The following is a 12891-nucleotide window of genomic DNA, read 5'->3' on the forward strand; positions in this document are numbered from 1 at the left end:
CCAGATTAGTCTCTTTCTCCAGTTAATGGCTACTTTTTCTTGAAGCATAAAAAAAAAAAACGGCAGTCTAACCAAACTCCGCTCTGAAACACTTCCTGTTTTTCCTGCCAGATTCCATCACTGGAACGGGGGTATATAAGAACAGTTCAACGCGGGGGCAACCTGCTTGCACTTCCACCTCAATGGTTCAAGAGGGTAGGGCGCATGCGCTCCCTGGGTCAGTGAGGCTGACTTCCGTTCCCATCGTGCCCTGCAAGCCAAGAGCTGAGTCATGGAGCGTGCTGAAGGACTCCATCTTGGTGAGGAAGAACGGTACGACTTTAATATGGGCAGATCGTTTAGAAATGAACAGAGATCTAGTAAAGATATTTTCTGGGACTTTCAGATAAACATCTTAGGTGAAAAGGATGACACCCCTGTTCATTTCTGTGACAAATGCGAATTGCCAATTAAAATCTATGGGCGAATGATTCCATGCAAGCATGCGTTTTGCTATGCCTGTGCTATTTTGCAAGAAAAAGAAGGCGATAAGTTGTGTCCAGGCTGTAGTAAATATGTTCACCAGGCTGTAGTAAATATGTTCACCAAATTGAGGAGCATGCACAAGGTTCTCTAGTCATGTGCAGCGCTGTTAAAGGATGCAAGGGAACATACTTGTCTCAAAAAGATTTAGATGCTCATATCAACCACTGCCATATGAAATCTGGAGACCTTGCTGCCGGTCCTTAACTTGAAAACGTTCATCCTACGTATTGTTCCAGAGCCACATGAAATCTCTGATCATTTTATAAGGCTACCAGACAAGCATCATATGAACCGTATTCCAACAGGGCAGCATATTATACCACCACTTCCTTTCCAACATGTACTGCACAAGCCATATAATCAGCCGTAAGAAGATATTTGTGCTCCTACAGCAGAATTCATTGTATACAGCTTCACCCCAACTTCCTTCAGCAGTCAGGAAACCTTTGTATTTCAACAAGAAAACACAGCAGCTTCATAACTGTCCCTATTCAGAATGACTCAAATTCAGGTGTTTAAGAACCACTACCTCCTTCCTGTCTCCACGCTTGAGCTCACCATCATCCTGAATATCAGGGTCAACCAGTGGTATTGAACTCTCATCATATCATGCCTCCAGAGCAACATTTTGTACTGTACTCTTACCTCCACCACCAGTAAGCAAGCCATCAAATACCACATCCTTCCCAGATTGCCAAGTACTTCTCACTTGATTCACAGCCAAGCTTCAGGTCTACCAATGACTTCTTCTCCATCGCCTTCTCCACAGACATATTATTGCTCAGATGCTACCTTATATGAAATATTTTCCTCCAGGACCTGTACCACTTCAAAAGGATAGTTCACTTGTAAGTACACACCCTCTCACTATTGTAATTCACACTCTTTACCCCAATTCACTGAAAGTCAAGGAAACTCTTGAGTCCTCCGTTTATAAAACTAGGGGAAGGGGAAGTGAGTATGTAGCCTGCACCCAGAGGGCCAACCCTTCCTCTGTGAGTGTAGGGTCGATCTTCTCAAACCCTACTTTTTGGACTGGATCATCCAGACCAGACAAGATACAAACCATATTACCAATGATAATAGTATTTGGAACAGAAGATAAGATGAGGAAAAAAAAACTTAAATATTGTCAACCTTCTAATTAAGCTTTGACCATTTGGAGCAGGAAAGCACCTCTTACAGAGGTGGCTATAAAACACTTAAAGTCTTGTCTCTTAAAATGATTTTAAACCTTGATCTTAGGAACGTTTTCAGGTACGTTACAATTGTGCAGAAAAGTGGCTCAGTGGAGCATAGCTAATGCTTTAACAACTTTGCTCCTCTTCTGTGGTAAATTGACCCAGAAGCAAGCCTTTGCAATATTATTTCCTGAAAAAGAAAATTGTGTCCTACTTTCAGAAGTGTTGTTTTTGTCAAACGTCCTTAGTTGTTGTTATTGTTGTTGTTTAAGATTTTATGTATTTATTTAAGAGAGACAGCGAGTGAGAGAGAGAACAAGAGCAGGGGCAGAGGGAGAGGGAGAAGCTGAGCAGGGAGCCCAATGTGGGGCTCGATCCCAGGACCCTGAGGGCATGACCTGAGCCGAAGGCAGACGCTTAACAACGGAGCCACCAGGTGCCCCAAACATGCTGTTTTTCTTGTGATATATTTTGTTAACTGGGGTAAAAGGAGTAAATTTCAATATGGTTATAAAAAACACTAATGCCTTTATACACAAATCTGTTTCTCTATAACTTCTAATCTTCTTGTTTCTAGGCCCAAATTACTTTTTCTTTTTAAGTAGGCTCCACGGTGGAGCCCAGCATGGGCCTTGAACTCACAACCCTGAGATCAAGACCTGAGCCGAGATCAAGAGTCAGACACTCAACCGATTGAATCACCCGGGTGCCCCCCAAATTGCTTTTTCTTTAATGTAGCTGAGGCTTTGTGACCCAAACTGTCTGCAGGCTGAGCCCTGTCCTGGATTCTAGAGGCCATAGTATCTAAGTAGCTCTAGCCCTAATCTGTCAAACCCAGCATCAGATCCCTCTTGCTACTCCAACCCTGACCTTACGTACCATTTATAATGGGGCATTGCCCCTTTGCTGTGTTAAAAGATAAACTGAGTTATATGCAACTAATGAATCATTGAACATCATATCAAAAACTAATGATGTATTATACTTTGGATTTTTTTTTTAAGATTTTATTTATTTAACAGAGAGAGAGACACAGTGAGAGAAGGAACATAAGCAAGGGTAGTGGGAAAGGGAGAAGCAGGCTTCCCGCAGAGCAGGGAGCCCGATGTGGGGCTCGATCCCAGGACCCTGGGATCATGACCTGAGCCCAAGGCAGATGCTTAACGACTGAGCCACCCAGGCGCCCCTATTTTTTAATTTTTAAAAAAAGATTGTATTTATTTATTTGAAAGAGACAGAGATAGGGAGAAAGCGCACAAGCAGGGAGGAGAGGGAGAAGCAGGTTCCCCACTGAGCAGGGAACCCAATCTGGGGCTCAATCCCAGGATCATGACCTGAGCCGAAGGCAGACGCTCAACCAACTGAGCCACCCAGGTGCCCTATACTTTGGATTACTGAATTTAAATTTAAAAAATTAAAATAAAATATAACTTGAACTATAAAAAAATAATCTATTCATTAATACTAAAAAAAAAAACTGAGGAGGGGTGTCTTGCTGGCTCAGTGGGAAGAGCATGGGACTCTTGATCTTGGGGTCATGAGTTTGAGCCCCACATTGGGTGTAGAGATTACTTAAAAAAAAATGAACAAACTTTAAAAAAAGATAAACTGGGGATGCCTGGGTGGCTCAGTCGGTTAAGCGTCTGCCTTCGGCTCAGGTCATGATCCCAGTGCCCTGTGATCGAGTCCCACATCAGGCTCCTTGCTCAGCAGGGAGCCTGCTTCTCCCTCTGCCTGCAGCTCCCCCTGCTTGTACCCTTGCTCTCTCTCTCTCTCTCTCTCTCTCTCTCGCCCACACTCTCTCTAACAAATAAATAAAATCTTTTAAAAAAATAAATAAAGATAAACTGAGGCATATTAAACATTTTAAGAGTTTATTTGAGCAAAAATCAATTTGAATCACACAGTATCTAATTTTGCAGGTAGAAATTGCTCTGATGAGCTATATAAAATGAAAGACTTATATAGGTAGAAGGCAAAAGGGACAAGGAAGTTGTAGTAGGCAAAAAAGCAGACGGGTCATTGCAAGGTTACTTTCCTTTAGGGGATGGCAGGGCTCTATCAGGCCGATTACTTAACTAGTGCTGGTCAGGTGATTCCTGATTGACTGGTTTAAGATTGCATTTCTGGGAGAACTGAAACTACAATTAAGTTGTGTCTTGGTTTGGTGACATGGGGCTTAGCATAAATGACTCCATTTTGTTGTCTTGTTTTTACACCTGAAAGTCAGAGTTCACCTCACACTCTAGATCCAGCTACTAAGGCCTCTTCTTCTTCCTGTGTGTGAGACCCTATCTGGGTAATTTACCAGGTACAATAGGCCCTCTAGGATCCTGGGCTTGACTATTCTTTGCCAGCGTAAGGGTAAATCTAAATAAAATTACTTTAAAAAATTCCCTAGTGCAAAAAGTAGAGAACTTTCCTCTCCCCCGCCTCCACTTTTCTCTTAAAATTTCCTTCAGAAAATGAGATTATAATTGCTAGCTCAGCCTCTTTAAAATGCATGTAAACGTTTTTCAAAGCTAAATAAGCCTCTTTCAGTTTTGCATACCAGGAATGTCATTGCTGGAGGCCAGGGAGCCATCTCTTTGAATATGAACACCAATATAGGTTAACATGTACAGGAAAGGGTAAGAGTTTTTTTTTTTTTTTTGGTCTATACAATCTCTTTAGCAGATTGCCTGTCGATGCACGTTGTAGTCTCGTTTAATGTTTATTCAGTAATAAAAGCATATCATTCTTGTCTGTGTTTTATGAAGAAGTTTATTGGCTTGGCAGGAAGTTTTATATTTAATTATATTTTCCCAACGATTTGGCAGTAAGGATTTATCTGGCAATTCCTGAATTGGGTGGATCACCTGAAAGTCTTGCAGACACACAACAGTCAGGTAGGAAACCCTGAATTAAGAAAAGTCTCCTTTCTTGCTCTCCACTACTTTGGAATACTAGCCAGATGAACTACCCTCTCCAAATTCAAGATTTTATTATCGAGTAAGCATAGGTGATACCAGCTCTAAAATCCCCATCAGGATCACTATTAACTTTGATGGTAGAAAAATTGTAGAAAGCCAGGAATGTTGCCTGCAGGGCTTTTTCTTAAATTGTGAATATCTCTGTCACATTTGGAATGGGTGTATATATAAGAATCCAGTCTTATGGTGGTGATGACTGTTTCTTTGATTTGGACAAATGAACATATTTGCAAGGGTTATTAGACGTGCCTCATTCGAAGCAAATGAATTAGTGCTATTTACTGGCTGACTGTCATTCTAAGGAGAATGTAAAAAGTGATGTGGTAACCAGAAAGACTGAGAACAATGAAAGAGCAAATGGAAAAACTAAAGCACTTTCTCTTCCAGAGAACCACCCTCTTTTCTGTGCTGTACCCGTTCTCTCTGCATCTCTTAATCTTTCCCTACATCATATTGACTCCTGAGAAGAAGGAAGCAACGATCTTTTAGATGGCGGTTCCCATCGTGAGTAGTATCCCTGCAAGGAAAGACAAGGGCACAACTTCTCCAGCTGGTACCTAATTATGTGCCCTGTTTGAGGGCACATGCTTGTATGCCTGGCATCCTAGCCTGATACTGCTTCATGTCTCAGCCCTGAAATCCACTTCCAAGAGTTCCTTAGGAAACACACAACATGTAGCTAGGAAAGCAAGCATGATAAAGCAACGTGATCAAGAAATAATCGGGGGGGATGCCTGGGTGGCTCAGTCGGTTAAGCATCTGCCTTCGGCTCAGGTCATGATCCCAGGGTCCTGGGATCAAGTCCCACATCGGGCTCCTTACTCTATGGGGAGCCTGTTTATCCCTCTGCCTCTGTCTCTCATAAAATCTTTAAAAAAAAGAAAAAGAAATAATTGGGAATTTGGATAAAAGATTATGTCTCTGTATGAAGGCAACAGGATAGAATGGCTGCATTGGTCACATGGAAAAAGACAAAAAGTGTTAGACCTGATAAATATCAACATGAGAAAAGAAACCGAAGTGCTATATAATCCTACGTTTTTGTCTCAATAGGCATACCTCCTTTTATTGTGCTTTACTGCGTTTCACAGATACTGCATATTTTACAAAATGAAGGTTTGTGGCAACCCTGCATTGAGCAAATCTATTGGTGCCATTTTCCCAACAGCATTTGCTCACTTCGTGTCTCTGTGTCACATTTTGGTAATTCTCATAATAATGAAAAATTTGAAATACTGTACTTTTTATGGTGATCTGTGACCAGAGATTTCAACTCACTGAAAGCTCAGATGATGGTTAGCAGTTTTAGCAATAAAGTATTTTAAAATTAAGGTATGCACGTTGTTTTTTTAAACACAATGCTACTGTGCACTTAATAGACTACAGTATATTGTAAACATAACTTTTATATGCGCCAGGAAACCAAGAAACTTATTTGACTCACTTTATTGTGGTATTTGCTTTATTGCAGTGATCTGAACCAAACTTACAATGTCTCCAAGGCCTGTATAAGGAAAACCTGCCCTTCCTCTTCAGATCACCTGTGAAGCTGATGCCATGGAGAAGCTATTCAGGCCTCCCAGGTAATCCACTTGCCTTTCTCACCAGATGATATTAGTCTTTTTTTTTTTTAAGATTTTATTTTGGGGGCGCCTGGGTGGCTCAGTCAGTTAAGCATCCAACTCTTGATTTCGGCTCAGGTCATGATCTCAGGGTCATGAGATTGAGCCCCACCTTGGGCTCCACACTGGGCATGTAGCCTGCCTCAGATTCTCTCTCTCTCCCCCTCTCTCCCACCCCACCCCCTCATGCTCTGTCTTGCTCTCTCAAAAAAAAAAAAAAAAAAGATTTTATTTTTAAGTAATCTCTACACCCAACCTAGGGCTCAAACTCACAACCCCAAGATCAAGAGTTGCATGGCCCATCGACTGAGCCAGGCAGGCACCCTATTAGTCATTTAAAGACTTCTTTTTCCGTGCCCAGAAAGACTCACAGAAGTGCTCCAAAGCATTTTCAGTTTGTAGCAGCACATATGGGGATGTGCACTGGCTGCTAGGAATTCTGCTACCAGCATACTTCACTAAGGTCATTGAGCAAACATGTTGGAGACTAGAAAATGACACACCACAGTGTGTATCATGGCCAAGGGAAGCTATCAACCACCTTTTACAACTATAGAAGAACTAACGGCTTTAGAAACCCGTCAAGAAGGGTAACTTAATGCCTTTCTGCTAATGACGAGCTGGGAGACACTTTACCAAGAGGTACCCAGACATAAGTGAGTTCCCAACTGATTTTCATTAGCAATCCGTTGCTTTTTCAACATTGACTGGTATGGAAGCAGGAGCAGATCAAAATCACCCTCTAGTACTAGTCACCTTTGTCTTGGCCATCTTGCCAACTCTCCAGACTCAAGTTAGGGAAAGGTAGTCACATATAGCCTGAGCAGGCAAAAGAACTTAGGGTTAGCATTATTAGCTACTCAGTTTTGTGGCAATCTACAGAAAGACAAGAGAACAAATGAAGAACCACAGTGTTAGCTACTAAACACTTTACTAAAGGGAATAACCCTACTCTGGTCAACCTATGAAGGGAGCAAAGGAAGAAGGGAAAATTGCATATCATTATTGCAGAAAGCCAAGACACTGGAAAAGAGATGGTAGGAAGTGACCCTAGAGGATGCAAAAATTCTAACAAGAGAATCAAGAAAACCCAGAAAGACAAAATCTTCAGCTAGGAAATAAGTGGCAGATGGCTCAAAACTTGATAGATTGGGGGAATCTTAGGGGGAGGAACTGAGGAAAATATGCTTCACTATCTTTCTCTCAGGTTAACCTGTCCTTGCCTTTTCTGGTAGATATGGGTGCTACTTATTCTGCAGTTAACTTGGAAATTTCTCATTTTGTATCTGGGTGCTACAGCAATACTGGTTATTGGTATTTCTTTTTCTTTTCTTTTTTTTTTAAGATTTTGTTTATTTATTTGAGAGGGAGCAAGAGAGCATGAGCAAGAGAGAGAGCACGGGAGCAAGAGGGAGGGGCAGAGGGAGAGAGAGAAACAGACTCCCTGCTGGACAGGGAGCCTGATGTGGGGCTTGATCCCAGGACCCTGGGGTCATGACCTGAGCCAAAGGCAGATGCTTAACCGACTGAGCCACCCAGGTGCCCCAATAATGATACTAGATTAATTTGAGATAGAAACCCAGTAAAAATAGCTTACCAGAAAGGATAAGCCATGGCCATGTGTAAAACAATACCCTTTGTTTAGAGTTCAACTTGAAGGAATAAAACGTGTTACATTTTAAAATTAGGGGAAAAAATAAAATAAATCTTACAAATAAGTAAAATTAGGAGAAAAAAGGCATAATTTTGAAAGTGCATTCACCTTGTAATAGTCTCATACTTCTGGTAAAGAAGAAAGATAAATTTGATACAGATGGTTGACTACTATGTACATTTGTACAGTATCTTAAACAAGTAAATAAATTTTCTGTTCCTTAACCTGTGTAGTCCCTAACCCTGCACCTATTCTGACATCAGTACAATTGTCTGCAGAGTTTTTACTGTAATTGATCTGTATTGTCCCCCTCCCCTTTTTTTTTTTAAATTTTTGCTATTCTTCTGTGGATGAGTCTATATTCTTCTTTGCTTTTACTTATGAAAAAGTCATAAGTAAGTCTTATGAAGGTAGAGAATTCCAAAAGGCTTTGAGGACTCCCTTACTATTTTCTGTAGTCATTTACAGGAAAACAGAAATCCGTCCCATCAGGAAGATCTGTGTTCAATATGTAGATGTATTTCTGGTAATTTTAGTAATGTAAAACCGATACTTTGGCTTCAAAGGGGCTTAAGGCCACACTGAACAAAATGCAGTATTGCCAAACTGAAAGAAAAATTTCAGGCATCTGTTGTCACCTAAAGGCTACAAAGTGTTGTAATATAGAAGTCAGCAAATTATGCAAATGAAATGACCTACTACCAAAAAAACACCTAGACAATTTGGGGGTCTAGCAGGATAGTGTCAACAATGAATCCCAGCTTTTGCAGAGCAGGGAAAAATCTCTGATGATGCATTTGCTTAGTAATTGCCTCGAATCTTCTGGTTTGCTCCCTAGAATCTCGATAGGAATTTGAATGATTAAAATTGGCTATAGTCCCTCCCCCAGCTTTAGGGATTCCAAATTTTGAAAACTTTTCCATTTGTTTTGTACTAAAAATAAAGGTACTGCTAGAATTTTAACTCTGAAGTCGGGATTAGACTATAGACCAATCTGGATGCCAGGGCACCCTGAAAATACCTGAATGTTTCTAAGCTGTGGTATCAGTGACCGCACTTACTGAAAAGGCTCAAGCCCTTCCAGTGGATTCCTGGATTGACTCGAGTATCCCACATGTGTTGATACTTATCTCACAAGTATAAGACCCAGCATTTGTTGGTACACTCTCAGACTGGCTAGGAGCAAGCATTATTCTTCAATCTTAACACTGTGATTGGAAGATGCAACTTCCTAAACCTGGTACTTTTTTACCAGATTAGGAAATCGAATGGATGATCACGATTGTACAACTGTAATAGAAGAAAACATTAAGCCTCAATCTGATTTATCTGGTCATCCTTTTCAAAATGCAGATTCCATAATAATTCCTGATGGGTCATATACGTGGGACAAAAGTGGCCAACTCCAGGCTTTCTATGTTGTGGTGACTTATCATAAAATCTTAGAAGCTTGTATTTTGTCTGGAATTAAGTTGGGTAAAGCACATAAGTTAGTAGCAGTTACTAGAGCTGAGATTCTTGGCTCTGGACAGAAAGCAAATATATACACTGATGATAAATATGTTTTTGGTGTCTGTCATGCAACAGGGCAAATTTAAGAAAAATAGGGAATTGTTGACTTCCGTGAGGACTAAAGCATCTCATGAAGAATTAAAAGCTGATTTGTTAGAAGCTTTACAATTGCCTACTCAGATTATCAGTATCCATTGTAGAACTCACACAGGTCAAAGTGACAAAATTTCTAAAGGCAATGATTTTACTGAAAGAGCTACAAAAGCTGCTGTTAAAACATGACAGACTCCAAACTTAGAAGCCCCACTTTTAATACTACAAACCTTTGTTCATTTTCAAAAATAAGCCTCACAAAGGGAAATGAACAAATGGATTGAAAGGGGGAGGGGGGCTAAAAGAAATTCAACTGAACTATAAAAATTACCTAACAAAATAATTCTTATACCACAGCCTTTATTCCCTTGATTAGTTTATTGTTATGTTGTCAACATCATCTAAGAGGGATTTTTAAAGACACTAAACTCGTACGATACCTATCAAATAGCTGAAATTATGCGAAACATATTAAAGCGTTTTGTTACTTGTCAGAATTCTTTACAGACCACTTCTAAGGTAGGTGCGAGCAAGCTTTCCCTGACCAACTTTACCAGGAACCTTATGGCAGTTAGATTTCATAGAACTAATGCCTATGGAAAGTAAGAGATTTTTGTCTAGTTGTGGTGTGGATGATGTCTGAATGGCCTAGTCTTTCCCTCTTCAAAAGTAAATGCTCAGGCAGGGATAAAGGCTCTCTTCCTGCACATAATCCCCACTTTTGGGACCCCAGAGGAATCAGATAGAGGAAATCCTTTTATGTTCACTGTTGTCCAGGAATTATGCAAATGTTTGTGGATTCCTAAAAGCTATCATACTCCCAAGTAGAATGGATGACTCAAACTCACTGGCTAAGATTCAGCAAATCTAGTGGGTTAAAGTAGCCTAGAGAGTTACTACCATCTTTGTTAAAAATTAGAGTGATTCTTGCAAACAATAGTGTTATCCCTTTCTTTGAACTTATGTTCGGCAGTTTAGGGGCCAAGGGCAGGCCACCCCAAAATATGCCACTTTGGCACAGCAATCATTTTAAATAAAGGTTACTTAAGAGAGAGCCAGTGCAGAAAGAACTCTCTGACCCCTCCTTTGCCTCCACAAAGCAAGAAATAAATGTGAAAGGTACCCTCCCTATACCAGGAGGTAAAGAGATCAGTATCACCACAGATAAGAAATTTAGAGCCAAGGGCGCCTGGGTGGCTCAGATGGTTAAGCGTCTGCCTTTGGCTCAGGTCATGATCTCGGGGTTCTGGGATCGAGTCCCGCATCGGGCTCCCTGCTCAGCGGGAGGCCTGCTTCTCCCTCTGCCTCTCTCTCTCTCTCTCTGTCTCTCATGAATAAATAAATAGATAAAATCTTTAAAAAAAAAGAAATTTAGAGCCAAGAAGGCTAACCCTTGTTCCTTTTTACCAATTTACTACCACAGCCCAAATTCTGTTTTGAATTTCTTACTAACTGAAGCTCCCAAAGTTAAGCTTTCTTTGTCCTATCAATTCCTCACAGATTTTTTTTGTCTTTTTGTCTACAAAGTATAAAAACTGCCTGCCTTGGTGATTTCTTTGAGTCACAATTTCATTATTGGGCCTCGGTGCACATGTAATTAAACTTTGTTGGTTTTTTTTCCCCCTCCTGTTAATCTGTCTCATGTCAATTTAATTCTTAGACCAGCTGGAAGAATATATAATTGAAGGGCAGAAGTAAATTTTCATCTGCTACGTCGGAACTGTGAATTTGGGTCTGAAATCACTTTCTCTCCCCGTTTAACTGAATTCTCTCATAATCATGTTCAATACTTAAAAACGGCTTCTCTCTTTCCTAGAAACCCTGAGACATAAAGTCTGAAGGGCCTGGAGGGACCTGCTGGAAGAAGTCTGCCCCCGCCCCCCCATCACAATGAGCAATTTATTTTACATAGAAGTGTTCTAGAGAGGAGATGAGGCGTCACCACATGGAGGGACAACTTGAAGTCTGCTGATCACCCATATGGCTGTCAAAGTAAAAGATAACCCAGATAGATTCATGCTTCCCCTGTGAAGCCAGCTTCTCAAGAGGACTAGATTGTGGTTGCCACGAAGGCTTTGAAACTTAAATTTTTTTGAAAGACTGATAATGGTACTGAACTCAGCTGAAAGGAGGTATTCTAATGAACTTAATACAATTCTCAGACTGCCTTGTCTTATTCACAGTAGTAGTTATTTCAGTTACTATAAGAAATGCATTTTACTCGAAAACAAACCTGTTGTTTGTTACATTACTTTTTCTTTCTGTACTCCCAATAATGGTTCCTAAAGTCACACATTTTGATCAGCTTCAAATTATACTCCCAGTATGGACACTGCCTGGGCTTATAAATCCAACAATCTGAGTACTGGCAGAATTAAAAATAAGACCATCCTCATTACTAAATTGTTTTAATAACATCAAAGTAAAACTAATATGCATCATACTCGGGCCCCAAATGTGACACACAAAAAAATGTTTTGTTAACTAGTTTGATGAGGAGGATGGTATAGAAAAGGGCCTGATTAATAGAAAAACAGAAATCTGGCATTTATGGATAGAAACGACAGAAGACAGGTCTAATGTCACTGTTAACCACTTCGGGGATACAAGTTTTTTCTAGTCCTAGTATAGATAAATACGCCTGCTGTATTATCATAGTTAATTAAATATCCATGGATAACTACTGATTTGAATGGAGGCGAAAAACGGCCTTAGATAAACTTAAAATGATTAGAACCATGTACACTAAACTCTGGAAGTTGAAGGGGAGCAGAATTTGCTACCCCCAAATATGCTTCTTCGGTATAAAGATTATCTTTAACTGGTTAGTTTTAAGAAATAGCAGACATAGGAGAAGCTCTAAAAACCATAAAGTTACCATTTTTTGTGCAAAACACTTACATAAAGAAGGGAAATCTCCATTTGTAAGGCTGTCTCCCTTTCCGTACCAGGAAGAGGAAGATGACTAAATCCCTAGAAACTCTCATCAGGGGAGAAGGTAGTGACTTAAATCTGCATAACAATCATACTCTCATTTCCTGTGCTTCTTCATGTGATAACCTTCCATCATTGGGCCCACCGCCAACCCCCCAACATCTTTTTTTGCCTTTAGCGGGAGATGTATATAAGGTGATGGTGTGGGCCATTTCAGAGAGTTACTTAGGTCTGAGTATCTCCCATGTATATAGGAGGTATATACTTTGTTAAACATCTGTCTTTCTCTTGTTAATCTGTCTTTTATTACAAGAGGGTCTCAGCCAAGAACCTAGAAGGGTAGAGAAAAAATTATTTTTCCTCCTGTACAAAGTTCAATCGGCACCCCTGCCATGAGT

The 12891-nt window shown here is 40.4% G+C and overlaps 1 pseudogene; it reads left to right on the plus strand.

Annotated features, from left to right (window-relative positions):
• The first annotated feature begins 271 nt into the window (after positions 1–271).
• Positions 272–1605, plus strand: LOC114196976 (E3 ubiquitin-protein ligase Hakai pseudogene; annotated as a pseudogene).
• Positions 1606–12891: the final 11286 nt, after the last annotated feature.

The sequence above is a fragment of the Eumetopias jubatus genome, unplaced genomic scaffold (assembly GCF_037043125.1).
Source record: "Eumetopias jubatus isolate StellerSeaLion01/CBP00866 unplaced genomic scaffold, mEumJub1_p1.0 scaffold_11, whole genome shotgun sequence".
NCBI lineage: Eukaryota > Metazoa > Chordata > Mammalia > Carnivora > Otariidae > Eumetopias > Eumetopias jubatus.